Source organism: Sorex araneus, chromosome X (assembly GCF_027595985.1).
Source record: "Sorex araneus isolate mSorAra2 chromosome X, mSorAra2.pri, whole genome shotgun sequence".
Taxonomy (NCBI): Eukaryota; Metazoa; Chordata; class Mammalia; order Eulipotyphla; family Soricidae; genus Sorex; species Sorex araneus.
The window spans coordinates 94920427-94933869 of record NC_073313.1 but is presented as its reverse complement, the minus strand read 5'-3'; positions in this window follow the sequence as shown (position 1 = coordinate 94933869).

Below are 13443 nucleotides of genomic sequence, written 5' to 3'. Positions count from 1 at the left end.
CTGAGCTGCTGTTTGAAGACCAGGGGGTTAAAATGACTTCTTCTCCACAGGGAAGCATTCCTTTATGGGCTAGCTTGGTGGTGGTGTCAGTTTAAACTGTTTCTTTGCTTGACCAGGCAGGGTATAACAAACATAATTCCTGTGTTTTTCAGTGCCAGAGTGTTGTCATTGCATGGGATTGCATCATAATGAAGCTGCTTAAACCCTTGTCTCTGCTGCCTGGTCCAGGATGTCACACCCAGGGACTGTCCCCTGCACCATGTAATCCCACCAATGGCCAACATCCAGAAACTATAACACCAAGCTCCTGGAAGAGTGGCCGCGCAATCTCTTTCATCCTAGTTCTCCCTCTGGGAGAACCTAGCAAGCTACCCAGAGTTTCCTGCTCACATGAGAGCCTCACAAACTCCCCATAGTGTATTTATATGCCAAAAGCAGTAACAATGATGGATCTCATTCCCCTGATCCTGAAAGAGCCTCCAATGCAGCACTATTGCAAAGGATGTATAAAGAGAGGCTTCTGAAATCTCAGGGCTAGGACGAATGGAGAAGTTACTGAGATGCTCGAGAAATTCAAGATCAATGGCATGATGATGATGATGATGATGATGAAGAAGATGATGATGATGATGATGATGATGATTTAGAATAACTGGATGAAGAAATGCAATGGCTTAGATCACCCTTGGTCCCAAATTAGGAAGAGAAAGCATGACAATAAATGGAGGGTAAGAAGAGAAGAGATAGTTGAGAATCAACAGAGGTCAAGGGCCAAGGAACATAGGTTTTATTAAGGAATGATAGAGATAGATATTCAGACCACAGAGTCAACAACACTGAAATAGCAAAAAACACTAAAATCACAATATGAAAACTTTAATTAAAAAGTTTAAAAGGTCTCTGTCAAGATGGTTGTCTGGAGCTTGATGGGTGTGTCAGGGAGGGAATCTGGGAACATGGTGGAGGGAAGTTTTGGTACTGTTGTAAAACATTGTGTGTCAGAAAGCCAACTATGGGGATTCTAAATGGCCATGATCCCAGAGGCACTCTAACTATCTCGAAACCCAGTGGCTTTTGGCAAAAATGCATCTGCAATGAGCATTAAACTATGGTGCTGTGCCACCTGGGGTAGGGAAAGGTGTTTGTCCCTTCCACCTTTTCCCCCCGCCCCGGCAGTGCGGTGGCCACCACCTTTTTCAGAGCCTGTTGGACAGCCAGATATGAGACTGTAGTGATGAGACTAGGGCTTCATGGGACGGGGGATGGAACCAGCCCTTCTTCCCGCCCCTTGAGGCTCCAAGGCGCTGCCCACGAACAGGTCCTCTGGCTCCTGAACGGCCATGATTCCAGAGGCACACAAACCAACCTCGGAATCCAGAGGCTTTGGGCAAAAATCCCTCTAGACTTATTACTAAAATATCAGAAATCCAAAATTGCATGGCTGTGACATCATATGTTCTTCATAACTACCAATAGAAAACAAATGATCTAATGATGCCTTTTCGGCAGGTCAGATTGTTGGGGAAAATTCCAAATAATAATGGTGGGTCTTTTGTCGAAATATTGAATATGATCAAAGTGGAAAGAGTAAGTGGAAATCATCTGCCACACAGGCAGGGGGTGGGGTGGGATGAGGGTATACTGGGGTTCTTGGTGGTGGAGGATGTGCACTGGTGAAGGAATGGGTCTTTGATCATTGTATGACCAAGACTTAAACTGGAAAGCTTTATAACAGTTCTCACGGTGATTCAATGAAAAAGGCCAAAAAAAGCCAACTATGACTAACTTTGTTCACAGTGCTTTAATAAAATATTATCTTTTAAAAGAAAAAAAGATTCTAATTTATAATTAGGATGTGAACCTTTTGGCAAGGAGAGGGGTTATTAAGAGGAGAAAACTGTTTTTTGCATTCTTGTTGAGCTATCATAAGTTGCGACTTTTTTCTAAACAAAAGTTTTGAATCAGCAAACTATGTAGACAATGTTAGTAAATCTAACAAATATTTGACCTTGAGGTTAGCCAAAAATGGACTCCAATCAATATAGTCAATGTACATATAGAAAATCCAACACTCAACCAGTTATCTGCTTGAGATTTGCCATCTTTGTGAAGACTGCAAAATGACAAAATCAATTTGAGTATTATTACAACTACACATTGCCCTTACCAGTGATAAAATCTTGTACACAACAAACAAAAATATATATAATCTCATAGCTATTTTGATTGAAGAATGTGATATAACAGTGACTAATTTAGAAAGATATCATGTAATGTTTCAAGATCTACTAGGAGATAGCGATCGATTTGTTGAGAACATTACTATAATCCCTGAATAAACTTCCTTTGTTAAAATCGTCCTTACTTCCAATTTACCAGTTAGGATATAAAATTCTTGCTTATTTAGTTTACTTTCAAATCACTCTTCAGAACTGTTCTATGTGCCATTGATTCAAGTCTAAATAAAATATATGTTAGATAATCTAATCAGATAAATCAAATGAATTAATGAACATTTAAAGCATAATATCAATATGAAGACATATTAAGAAATATTGTCTTCTGTATACTTTTTCAAATATGGAATAAAACAAATTTGTTATCTAATTCCAGTTATGCCTTTTACATAACTAGTGAAAACAACCTCACACAAGTCATAACTTTGTTTGCTTCAGTTTGCTCATATTGAACAATCAGACTATACTGACATCATTGAGTTTTATATTACAATAAGTAAAGCAAAATATAATACCTAGTACATACAAGTTAGTTGGTATTACTTGTCTTTATTACTCTTTGACTTTTTGCCAAAATAACTTATTTGTTCTAGCTGTCAGTAGTCTACTCCTTTTATTCTATGCAGGGAGTTCACTCTTGATGATGATATCTTAGAAAATCAAAGAACAATATGTTGGTACCCAATCTGTTAAGAGGCTTAAACCAATATTGCAAAATGGTTCTGTCACCTACTCCAGAGATTATTCTTGCTGTTATGCCATCAGTAATGTAGAATAAGTGGCAATTAAAAATTTTCTGATTTCTTGAACACTTTTCCAAGCATGTCAATGAAGCCAACTGATAAGCAAGGAACCATGATAAGAAATAGTAAAAGTAGAACCCTAAGTTTGAAATAAAGTCATTCCATGGCAAATCCATTATTATTTTAATATTCAGTAAATATGTATTCTGTCTTCCTCGGAGTGATAATACCATATATTTCCATTAAAAATGCCATGCATGGCCCTTTATACTCTGAAAATAGCTACTTTAGACACATTCAAAGCAAATAACCTAAAATTTCGGGTACTAATATATATGTAAGATAAGGAAAACAGAATTTTCAAAATCAATTAGAAATATCTATGTTCACTAGATCATTGCTAGGATAGTTACTAAATTTCTTAAGGGCTCATTCACAAAAAAGCACACTGAAATAATTTTCAATGTAGCTGAAGAGATATATCAATTACCTTTATCACTAGATAGTTTTTTTTCTTTTTGGGTCACACCCGGCGATGCACAGGGGTTACTCCTGGCTCTGCACTCAGGAATTACTCCTAGCGGTGCTCAGGGGGACAATATGGGATGCTGGGATTCGAAACCGGGTCAGCCGCATACAAGGCAAATGCCCTGCCCACTGTGCTATCGCTCCAGCCCCCTATCACTGGATGTTTAAGCCCTCAGATTGCTAATGTACCTTCCAGACACCAGAAGGAAGATACATCCTAATGTGTAACATAGAAGAAGTGGAATATATTTTTTGTCTGTTTATTAAAACTTAAAAAGATTCATGCCAAGGCATAATATTGAGTTTCTTTTAGAGCATGACTAATTTGAAAATCAATCTGGTGCTTTGGTATAATTCATTTTACATCTGGCCTTATCTTAGTGTCACATTTAAAACACAATAAAGTAGGATGCCAATGAAAGCCCAAATAGGATATTTTCTTAATAGCAAGAAGACCATATGAGATTTAACAGATTCAATCTTACTTCACTAATATTAATGTTATTGATAATACTATTATTAAGTAGAATAAGCCTAAATTCCATATTTATGATCTATAAAAATTTTAGGGAACTCAAACATATTTAGTAATTTAGGTAAATAGGAGACTGTAGAATAAGATTGGTTTGTCCTTTCTCCCTTGCCACAGGTAGCTTAGATTTACCAGGTTACACTCATAACGGTGCTCCCAAGTTATTCCCATTCCTCTGTGATTATCTGTAAACTCTTCTTTGTGTTCTCTTCCCTAACTGGTCTTTCACCTTTTCCCCCTAATCAGACTCTGTTAACTTGTAAGGTCAGATTCTTCAGACATCTATGATTTTATATTTGTGAATGAAATATTGCCTTTCTCTTCTCATGTCTTTTCCATAATTTAAAGCAATGTCCTTTTTGTTTAGACACAGGAATACAGTTAGTATTAAGCTTTTGTAATTTGGGAGTTAAATGAATCTGAATATTTACTCCTGGACATCTGCTTTCTGGTCTTAAACCTCAAATGAACCCCAAAAGCAGGGTCCTGATGAGGGACTGAATGAACCCAGGGAAAGCTGTGAGCTACCCTGGCATTGAAATGGGCCAGGCCAAAGCGCCACAATACTTAACTATAAGTTAAGAGCATGGTCATGGATAAATGTTGTCATGATCCAAAAGGTAACGACGATATTAAGAGCTTGCTAGGGTTAGAAAAGAATGATCTGGCCTGAGCACTGTAGTCTGAGATCTATAGCAAGATGGCCCTAGGAAAGCAATCTTATAAGCTTAATGTATATCTTACTGTGTTCATACAAAATGATTAATAATATGATTATTAATATGTTTGTTGGACAAGGAAAGGAGAAATACACCCATGGGATTCCGCTCTTGTGTTGGGTTGTCCTGCTGGATGAGAATCTGTCCTAGAAGAAGCTTCCCCTGAGGGAAGGACTTTACCTCTGCTCATTGTATGAGCACAACTATGTGTAATTGTTACCCCAACCCCTCTTGCTTTGGGATTTAACCCTTCTGCTTTGGGATTTAACTAGGCTGAAGACTGGGCTGGGGGATTCAGAAGAAGAATAAAGTAGAGAGGGAGACAGAAGCAGGAAAGAGAAGGATGAAGGAGCAGGACCCATGAGGAGTATGAGGAGGATCGCGGAGGCAGAAGCAGAGGGAGAAACAGAGGAGAATGGAGATGAGATTGGAGTAAACTGTAGCTGACACCAACGAGCCTGGCCTTCCCATTGACATTGGCCATCCCGGGGTGGGGGAATTGGAGCGAGACTACCAAACACAGGCAGTGAGAGAGAGGGAAAGAGAGAGAGAGAAAGAGAGAGTGCCGCGAGGTCCTGTCGTATTTTATTTTTTAATATACGCAAGAGACAGTAACTAGGGATCCTTCCAGAGTTTCTTTTTTAAAAAAATTTTAGTGAATTACCGTGAGGTACAGTTACAGACTTAAAAACTTTCACGTTTGTGTTTCAGTCATCCAATGATCAAGTACCCAACCCTCCACCAGTGCCCATTCTCCACCACCAATGATCCCATTATCCCTCCTACCACCCCCATCCCACCCTGCCTCTGTGGCAGGACATTCCTTTTTGTTCTCTCTCTCCTTTTGAGTGTTGTGGTTTGCAATAGAGGTATTGAGTGGCCATCGTGTTCGATCTATATTCTACTTTCACCATGCATCTCCCATACCAAGTGGGTCCTCCAAACACCCTTTACTTGGTGTTCCCTTCTCTATCTGAGCTGCCTTTTTTTCAGCATGAGAGGCCGGCTTCCAAGCTGTGGAGCAAACCTGGTACTTATCTCTACTATTCTTGGGTGTTAGTCTCCGATTCTGCTACTTTATATTCCACAGATGAGTGCAATATTTCTATGTCTGTCCCTCTCTTTCTGACTCATTTCACTTAGAATGATACTTTCAGTGTAGATCCACTTATATGCAAATTTCATGACGTCATCTTTTCTAACAGCTGCATTGTATTCCATTGTGTACATGAACCAAAGTTTCTTTAACCGGTCCTCTGTTCTCGGGCACTAGGGTTTTTTCCAGATTCTGGCTATTGTAAACAGTGCTGCAATTAACATATAGGTGCAGATGTCATTTCTACTATACTTTTTTGCATCTCCGGGATATATTCCCAGAAATGGTATTGCTGGGTCAAATGGGAGCTCCATTTTTAATTTGAAAACAGTCCATACTGTTTTCCAAAAGGGCTTAACCAGTCAGCATTCCCACCAGCAGTAAAGGAGGTCCCCTTTCTCCCCACATCCATGCCAACACCGGTTGCTTTTGTTCTTTTGAATGTGTGACAGTCTCTGTGTTTTTAGGTGACATCTCATAGTTGTTTGATCCGTATCTCACTGATGATTATTATTGAAGAGCATTTTTTCATGTGCCTTTTGGCCATTCATATTTCTTCCTTAAGAAAGTTTCTGTTCATTTCATTGCCCCATTTTCTGATGGGGTTGGATGTTTTCTTCTTGTAGAGTTCAACCAGTGACTTATACATCCTTGATATCAACTTATTATCAGATGGGTATTGGGTGAATATCCTTTCCCATTCTGTTGATTTTATATGGATTTTGGTCACTGTATGTTTTGAGGTGCAGAAGTTTCTTAGTTTAATATAGTCCCACTTGTTTATCTCTGTTTTCACTTGGTTGGTCAGTGGAGTGTCATCGTTGAAGATAACATTAGCTTCAACCTCGTGGAGGGTTTTGTCTTCAATGTATCTTATGGATTTTGGTCTGATGTTGAGGTCTTTAATCCACTTTGATCTGACTTTTGTGCATAGTGATATTAGAGGTCTGAGCCCATTATTTTTGCATGTAGTTGTCCAGTTATGCCAGTATTCCCTGCAGGTGCGTCCTTCCACACACCCCTACCCCACACAGCATCCCCCAGCGCTAGCCAGCCAGCCAGAGCTCATGTGAGCACCTGCCAAGGGCCCAAATTTCTTTAATGCATTAATACATCTTTCAAACTAATTGCTATAAGCTGGATACTATTGACCAATCAATAATTGCTATTGGCATTTGCCATCCCAAAGCAGTCAAATATGGCTTGAATTGGGTCATAAAAAATAATAAAGGCATAAAAAAGCAAAAAGAAAGGATGTAGTGGTTTTGGAAATGTGTTAATAAGTCCCCTTAAGTTCAAGGAAAAGTGTCACAGGACAAAGGTAACCTAGTGTTACATTTCAAGAAAATAAGAAATATTTTAAATTGCCTCAGTATTTCCATTGTTGTATTCCCAAATACAGTAAAAGATATATACATACCTCTTGGAGAGCCTGGCAAGCTACCGAGAGTATCCCACCCACATGGCAGAGCCTGGCAAGCTATCCATGGCATATTCGATATGCCAAAAACAGTAGCGATAAGTCTCATTACTCTGACCCTGAAATATCCTCCAATCGTTGGGAAAGACAAGTAATGAGAGGCTCCTAAAATCTCAGGATTGAGTTTAATAGAAACGTTACTGGTGCCCACTTGAGTAAATTGATGAACAACGGGATGACAGTGATACAGTGATACAGTGATTTCCATGGTTAGGCATTACGTAGATCTTAAATATATTTTAAGGTATTTAGTTTAAATAACTGAGTAGCAACTCTACAAATCCATCAAATATCTAGACAAGTAGTCACTTTTAATTTTCAAATCTAATCATCATTGCATGTCTTAACGTGTTTATAATTTGTCTCTCATTTTTTTCTCAATTTGTGTCTTTATATGCTCAAATTTTCCTATAAATGACCTTACAGTCCTCTCTCAACTATATCTGCTTGTTGTAACTTCTGATTATTATATTTGTTGTGTCAATTAAATTCTTGCTTGCTCACTCTATAATCCAGTGGCACTCACAGAAACTTTTTCATTTATGTGCCACAGTATAGACAATCTAAATTGTCTACTCTGCACTGTCTAGTTCAAAGAAACCCTTTAAGGTGAACTTATGCATAATCCCCTGTCTAGATGATTGAACTTGTACAAGGCATAATAGGATATGGTTGTTATTGTAGGGACAGTTTTCACAAAGCATGGAGGTAATCAATGGGTAACTTCTCAGAAGAAATCAAGTGAAGTTCTCGTGGGGTATATATTTAGTTCAATCTTTCATGGTGTTTCTATAAAGTTAGAGATTTTAGAAAAGGTGATAAATTACATGTTTGAGAAATAACAAATAGATTAGGGTAGCGGTTTGTGAGAACTTCCATAACAAGATGCCTAAAACTGTTAATTTAAATAGCATTCATTGAAAATTCTTGTGGGAAGAAATCCAGGATCAACTATCAACATATTTTATTTAATCTGAATATCTCTTCCTGATCTGCAGTTGGCCTTCTTCCCACTGTGTTTGTTATCATTGTATGTAAATTCTTGGATTCCATTCATTGGTCTAAATTTTTTCTTGTGATAACAAAAGTCAGGTTGAACTAGAACCTACATTGATGGCATCATTCTCATTTAGGTCTTCGTTTAAAGGCACCACCTCCAATTACGGTGTATGATATCTATTTTGGGGTATTACAATTTCACTATATAAGTTTTGTGAACACAATTCAGACCTTAACAATAATAACCAAAAGAGTACAGAAATTTATCAGTACTACAAAAAGTAAACTGATATTGAAAGACATATACCAATGTTGTATAAATTTATATCTAGTAATAAAATTCCCTGAACCTCCAAGCAATCCTAAAAACAATATGTAAATCTTCTCTTTTTTTTTCTTTTCAGGTCACACCCATCAATGCTCAGAGACTACCCCTGGCTCTGCTCTCAGGAATTGCTCCTAGCAGTGCTTGGGGAAACATATGACATGCTGGGGATTGAACCCAGGTCAGCCACATGCAAAGCAAATGCCCTACTGGCTGCACTATTTCTCCAGACCTGTAAATATTCTCTTTTGCCAACTTTAAATATACTATAAATTTATACTTATGAAAATAATATGGTTCTAGAATAATGACATATTTAGTTTAATGGGATTGAATTAAGAGCCCAGAGAGATATCCTCAGGTACACTGACAGTTCATCTTTGACAAGAGAGCAAAAAGCAAGAAATTGAGTAAGTAAAGCTTCTTCAACAAATTGTGATGAAAAATCCTTCTGTCGCATTAAAAATGAACTTAGATTCTGTTTCATACAGAAGTCAAATAAAAATATATTAAAGACATTGCTAACACTTATGAATCCATACATTACACCAAAAATGTAGGCATAGACTTTCATACCATTTAGCCTAGAGGCATCTCAATGCCATTGGCCAAGTAAAAGTAAGCAGAGATAAACAAGATGGTATACATTAATCTAAGAAACTTCTGCACTGCATAAGAAACAATGAGAAAAATAAAATGACACCCCACAGACTGAGAAAAATAGTTTCTAAACTATTAGCTGACAATGTTTATATCCTGCCGCAGCCAGTGCTGCCAATTTGAGCCTCGGCCGGAGAGAGCGAATGAGAGTTGAGTGGGCTAGGGAGGACTGCATGCAATATGCGGCATACAGCCGGTTTATTGAAATCCAAGCGGGTTTATATAGTCTTCCTTTAGCAATAATCAGCAGGTTACATAAGTGGCATAAACATTATTAAGTGGTGAGAGCATCTTTATTTTTGCCAATCTTACTTGTTTTTCGGTTCCTTCTCTCAGCCTTGAGAAACATGGGAAAGCAGATGTGGCCTTGAGCACGGCCATGGCAGACGCAAGCCAATCCTCCCTTCAGCCTCCTCGCGAGTCCAGCTGCCAGAGCATGGTGGCCCTTCAACTTTTCTCTCGAGCCAGGTCACCAGAGCATGGTGGCCCTTCGACCCCCTTTCTAGGCTGGCCGCCAGAGCATGGTGGCCCTTCGGCCGCCTGTCAAGGTTGGCTGTCAGGGGATGACTCGCCCTCACGCCAAGTTTCTCCATACTCATTCCCATTTACAGGAACTAAGGCAGGAGGTGCCTAGGCCCGTCCCCAACAATATCCAAAATAATAAACATCTTGGAAAACTGAATAAGAAAAAATAATAATCTGCCCTATCAAAAAAGTGGAGGAGAGATGGACAGAAACAATCTCAAATAAGATATAAAGACGGGCAATAGGTACAAAAAACTTCTTATTATTCCTTGTCATTAGGGAAATGAAAATCAAATGAACAATGAGTAATTACCACATAACAGAGAGACTGGGCACACATAAAAATGAACAAAAACAGCCATTGCTTGTGTGGATGATAAAGGACAGAAACCTTTATACACTGCTGGTGGGAATGCCAACTGAATATTAAATAAACTATGAATACTTTCCAAAAAATCTTACAATTAAGCTTTCATATGATACAGTATTTCCACTTCAGGGCATCTGCAATGACGTAGATTTACAAATGTCCTTTAGGAAGGCCTCTGGGGTGAATAAAAACAAGTGGAATTGCTAGATAAAATGGAAAGCAAATTATTTGTATTTTGAGAAATGTCCTTATAGTTTAAACAAAGTTTGAGGAGTTTACATTTCTTCCAGCAATTGACGAGGGTTCTTTTTATCCAGTACCTGTCCCAGTACTAGTTGCTTTATTCTTTTTGATGTGTGTCAATATCACTGGTGAATATCTCATTGTTGTTTTTATTTGCATTGTAATGATGATCAGGCACGGAGAACATTTTCTCATATACCTACTGACCATCTGTGTTTGAGGAAGTCTCTATTTCTTCTTCCAATTATAATTGAGTTGTTCATTTTTGTTGCTCTTATTTTCAGATTTTGCTTATATATCTTAGATGTGAACTCTATGCCAGATGAGTGGTTATAAAATATTGTCTACAATACATATCATGTCTTCATCATTTCCTTTTTTGATCAGAAGTTTATTAAATTGAAATGGTCTCATTTTTATATCTTTTGGCCAATAGCATTGAATCATTTAACAATCCTCTATATTTAATGCCAAAAATTGTTCTTATTATGTCTTTTTAAATATGATTCATGTCTGTTATTGAGGTCTTCAATCCATTTTGAATTAACTTTTGTGCAGGGTGTGAGAGAGGTATGAGTTTAACTTTCACATGTGGTTTGCCATTATTTCCATCATCATTTGTCAAAATAGCTTTTATTGTACCACTTAATATTACTTTACTTGAGGATTAGCTATACATATACCTGATAATTTGTCTGTGGACTCTAAATTCTATTCCATTGATCTGAGAGTCTGTCTTTATTTCAGTACCAAACTGTCTTGATTTCTATAGCTTTATAATATAACTTAAAGTTGGGTACAAAAACACAAGGCAGAAAAGTACCTGCTCTCCTATGTTCATTGCAGAACTAGAACCTGGAAACAAACTAAGTACCCCAAAACTTGTACCCCCCAAAAATGAATAAAGAAACTGTGGTCCATCTAAGAATGGAATACTCTGCAGCCATTAGGACAAATGAAGTCTTGAAATTTGCTCATACATGGATGGAAGTGGAGACTGTTATGCTGAGTGAAATGAATTAGCAGGAGAAGGACAGACACAGAATGATAATACTCATTTCTGGGGTAAAAAAAACATATGAAAATAATGCCCAAAGATAATAGAAAACGAGGCCCAGGAGAACCGGTCCATGATAGGATACTTCCCACAAAGGGGGAGAGGATTGCAGTTAGGACAGAGAAACAGCCATTATGACAATGATAGTTGGAAATGTTCACTCTGGATTTCACTCTGGATAAGTGCTGAAATGAATTAAAGTGGTTTGCATGATGCCATTTCAGTAACCGTATTGCGAACCACAGTGCCTAACAAAAAAAAGGGAAAAATGTGTGTGTGTGTGTGTGTGAGAGAGAGAGAGAGAGAGAGAGAGAGAGAGAGAGAGAGAGAGAGAGAGAGAGAATGAAAGGGTCCACCAGAGAGGCAGGCTGTAGGGGTAGGAGAGACAGGCTGGAAATGGGGGATATTAGTGGCTGGAAATGTACACTGGCAAAGGGATTGGTGTTGGAACAGTGTATGGCTGAAACTCAATCCAGGACAACTTTGTAACTATATCTCATGGTGATTCAATTTAAAAAGTAAAAATATAATTATTAAAAAATGAATAAAGTTGAGTAAGAATCTTATATCTTCTAGTCGCCTCAGATTGCTTTGTCTATTTGGCATCAGGGGTTATTACTCCACATAAATTTCAACAAAATTTGGTCTATGTCTCTAATAATATCATGAGAACTGAGTTGAGTCTCCAATGGTTCTTTGGATAGGATTGTCATTTAGACAACATTAATCTTTCCAATGAATGAACAAGAGAAGTATTTCCATATCTTTTTGTCCTCCACTCTTTTTAATTAGTAATTTATAATTTTCTTTGTATAAGTTTTTCTCCTGTTTTTCTGTGAAGTAAGATAATTTTATAGAAACTTATTTTAAAAGATGTGAGGAGAGAGAGAGAAGTATAGGTTCAAGAGAGATCAAAGGCTTCGCCAGAGTTTAAATAGGTAAAGAAACATAAAGAAAAGCAAGTGAGATACATGTTCAAAGGACAACATGGGCTTGAAGAGAAAACTATTATTTGTATGAATTTTTCACCTCTTTCGTTAAGCTTATTTAACCATGTAGTTGGTTTTCTGAGGTGCAATTGTGAATAGTATTTTCTCTCTCCTTTTTTGTTGTTTGCACACAGAAATCATGGATTTCTGCTCATTGATTTTGTAATATGGTGATTTATTATATATGTTTATTGTTTCTACAATTTTTGTAGCCTCTTGTGTTTTCTAAGTGTAGTATAATATCATATTCAAATGCTTACAGTTTGACTTCTTTTCCAGTCTGGATCTTCATAATATCTTTCTCGTCTAATGGTTGTGAAAAGGATGTCAAATACTACATTGAATAATAGAGGTGATAGTGGGTACCTTGTCTTGCGTCTGATTTAGAGAGAAGGCTTTAATTTTTCATCATTGAGCACAATTATCTTATCCAATGGGGTTATAATATATAGCTTTAACAGTATTGGGTAAAGTTCCTTCTAAACCCATTTTATTAGAGTTCTATCATTAATTTTTGCTGTATGTTTTTAAAATATATGCTTTGTCTAAATATATTGATATGATAATATGGTTTTTGTCTTTTTTCACAATGATATGAATATGACACATACGGAGGAAAACATGTTCAACCACCCTTGCATCCCCTGGATGAATTCTATTTGGTCATGGTACACAATATTTTTTATATATTTTTGTAATCTGTTAGCTCATATTTTGTTGAGGATCTTTTCATCTATATCCATCAAGGATATAGATCTATAGTTTTCTTTTATGTGAGGCCTCTGTGTAATTTTGATATCAGAAAAATGTATGCTTGTGTTGGAGATTCATGTTTCTTTGGCTGCTTGAAAGATCCTGAGGATGATTGGATGTCTTCTTTAAAGATTTAGATCTCCACCAGTACACTAGTGGAGGGATGGGTGTTTGATCATTGTGCGAT